This window comes from Gossypium hirsutum, chromosome D11, assembly GCF_007990345.1.
Source record: "Gossypium hirsutum isolate 1008001.06 chromosome D11, Gossypium_hirsutum_v2.1, whole genome shotgun sequence".
Taxonomy (NCBI): domain Eukaryota; kingdom Viridiplantae; phylum Streptophyta; class Magnoliopsida; order Malvales; family Malvaceae; genus Gossypium; species Gossypium hirsutum.
In genome coordinates, this window is record NC_053447.1 from 27262871 (window position 1) to 27266666 (window position 3796).

Here is a 3796-nt window from a genome sequence, read left to right on the forward strand (position 1 = left end):
CCTAACTAATTTCTAGATGATTGCCATTCATTGAACATTTGGTTGGCTAGTTCCATCCTCCAAGTAGCCCAAGCATCCGATGGATGAATATTTGTGATATTCAGTTCATCGCCATCCACCACATTACTAGGTAATCCTTCTCCCACATCCGCTTCAATAGGATCAATACTCATATGGGTTCGAATAAAATTATGGAGCAAACAACATGCAATAATAATTCTATTGTGCACCCTTACAGGATAGAATGATGGACTCCTAAGTATTCCCCATCTAACTTTTAATAACCCAAAGCATCTTTCAATAACATTACGTGCTGAGGCATGTTTCATATTAAAAAACTCTTGCGGAGAACTTGGCTGATAACCCTGACGCCACTCGTTCAAATGATATCGTGTCCTCTAAAAGGTGCAAGAAATCCCTCACAATTTGTGTATCCAGCATCAACTAGATAATAACAACCTATAAAATAAATTTTTTTTAAAATGATTAATTCAGCACAAAAAGTTTGATCTTAATAAACAATATCAAAGTCCTCTAACTATCCACTTTACCATGAGGAAATTTTAGTCCATGTCTTCTACTAATGGCATCTCGAAGAACCCGTCCATCGGCAACTGAACCTTCCCAACCAGGAAGAACATAAACAAATTGCATCTCAGGTGTACAAACACCTAGCATATTTGTTGCTATGTCACCTTTTTGCGTTTGATATTTAGGTTTATCAACTGTTGGAACCTTAATCTTGATGTGGGTTCCATCAAGAGCACCTAAGTAATTCTATATCACATGATATAAAACCTTGAGTTAGATTACTAATTTAAATCTAAATCAACTAAATGTTGTACAAGCTATATATAAAACTCAGTCCAATACCTTAAACCATTTTCACCTTGTGTCAGAAGAATCGGCTGTAATTGGCTCCGGCTTTTTAAATAACACATCTTGTAAGCGTATGACAGCATTTAAAACACTATGAAATGCTCTGCTAACAGTTTCCCTGGACCTTCTAAAGTGATGCTTGATAACTAGATTTTTCAGGTGATGGGAGATGATATGTAAAAACATTGCTACTTGCTCATCAACAAGCATGAACCTTGACGACTTCAATCCCCCTATCGATTCTAACATCTCACATTGTTTAAAAAAGGCAGTTCTATTCATCCTAACTTGTTCAATACATGTCTCGTCACTAGCATATACAAGCATTTTCATATAATCCCGTTTTGCATAAAAATCTAAGATATAGGACCTAATCCTTGGTCTATAAGTATGTAGGCTAAGGCTGGCACCCATTCTAAATAAGAACCAAATCGCAATTCTACAGATTTCCAACCATATTGTCAATGCAATACCAATTCTTTTACACCTCACACTTTGTGCAATTAAAGGCAGACGAGCCATTACTGTAACATATTAAAATTAGAACACACTATCAAAGAATTGAAGTTGCAATTACACATTATCAAATAAAAATAAACAGCACAAATTTAGAACACACGAAGCAAAAAGGTATCTATTAAATTATATTGTTGCAACTTTAATTTCATTTCTTTATCAATCACCCAAACAATAATGAAAGAAAAGATATTTAAATACATTTTAAATATATTAAAATTTAAAGGTATATATATAATTGACCTAAAATTAATTGTTGGTATTTGTTAGATTATAACTAAACTCATTATAATTTAAAATTATAATGCATGTTCAAAGTTTGAACATTGATTAGTTTATTTATTGATGATTAGTTTAATTAAGGTGACCTAATTTTAAAACAAATAAAATAAATAATGAGGATTTGGTTTACTAATGAAATTGATGTTTTAAAACTTTTATAACATTTTAAATTTAAATTTCATTTTGTAAAAATATATATAACTTTTATCTCATTTACATGTATAAATAATTATTAAAAAGTAGTATTGTATTTGCAATTATGATTGGAAAATATTGAAATGTAGTATTGTATTTATATGTACAAATAATTGTGATTTAAGCCCATTATTTTAAAAAAACATACATATCTTCTAAATGCGCCATTTTTCACACACATACCATGCTATATAACTACTAATTAGAATTTAAAATCATATTTAAAGAAAATTAATTCTTTTATTACTTGATAAAGCTTTTGTAATATTAAATCAGAATCCAAAATCTTACTTAAATATATCAAATTTCTTATTATTATATTTGTTGGAATTAGTCAGTTGGACTTATTAAATCAAAAAATGATCGATTGGTGTCTATCAATACTTCGAATTCAACTTTTTTCTTTTTATTGTTTTTAATGTTTATCTTAAAACTAAATCCAACACCAATCAAATTGAAAATTAATGATATACCTGAATTGGTTTCAAAAACCTGCTTACAATAATCCATGCCGGAGTACATATCTAACTTTTATTATTAATAATCTTTGTCACATAAAGAAAAAGGATGGGATTAGAGGTAGTGAGCTATTTTGAGGGAGACTGATAGGGGTAGGGGAAGAAGGCATGTGGATGAGTGGGGGAGATGCAAACTCATCAATTAACCATCTTTCAAATTATTTGTAAAACAAAATAAAAAGGGAAGAACCAGTTACTCCCCTCAGTCTTTTTTCCTCGCTCTTTTTCTTTTTTCTTATTATTATTATTATTTCACTTCTTTCATTTTGCTTCGTACAGTAATGCATTTTGTTGTTTTTGGGCGACAGAAAGGAAAACCCCAAAAGCTTAAGCTTACCCTTAAGTTTCTACACAGCCTTGCCTTTGTTTCATCAATTCATCTATCATCTGTTGTTATTTTTCTTTTGTATCAAATTTCATTTTTAAACTCATTTTATTATTATTTGAATAATATCAATTAAAGGTTGAACATAATTATATATTAGTATCAAATGAGCAACAAAAGCTGAACTTGATTTTTTCGGATAAACGTTGCTTTTTTTATTTACCAACAAAACCATACAAACATGCAATAACCACACCATACAAACAAAAGCTGTAATGAGCAATACAAACATACAAACAAAACCATACAAAGGAAACAACAAAAGCTGCTATAGCAATACAAACATGCAATCGGGGAAAACATACAAACAAAACCATGAATACCAATGAAAAACTAACCTATAATGAGCAAATCGGGGATGACTGCAATGAAGAAGTGTTGAAACAAAGAACCTATAATGAGAAAAGGGAAATCGATTAAGTGTTGAGAGACAAGAAGATTAATGTCAAGTACCCTACCCTATGTGGTTTCTCAAGCCACACAAGAACAAACCGCTCATCACATTATATGCACAAAAAGGATAGTTCACATATGCCTTTAGAGAAGATTTGATAACTACTACCCTTGGTTCTAATGTTGGTCTATCTGAAGAATGGCTACCAACATGAACCTGCCATTCCATAATATTAAATTAAAAGGACTCGTACCAACATGAAACACAAATCAGCATGCAAAAAAATTCAGGCAAAAAAGAAAACTCAAAATTAAAATTGAATATAGAGTTTCTTATCATTCATCTGAGTGCCAATATCTAATCTAATCATTAACTGCAGTTTAATGATAGAAGAAATGTGCTGTAAGTGGTTGTGTTTATATAAAATAGGATCACATTTTAACAATTTTACCTTATATACTTTAATCTTTCAGTTGAAAGGAAAATAATTGAAGGTGTAAAGACAAAATTGAGTACATAGGTACAATCCTAGAAGAAATTAGCCTTTTATCATCCAATAGATTAACATTAATCATAGCAAGTTTATACTCTCTGTTCTAGTTTCAGAGAGGACAGGGGAATCGTATA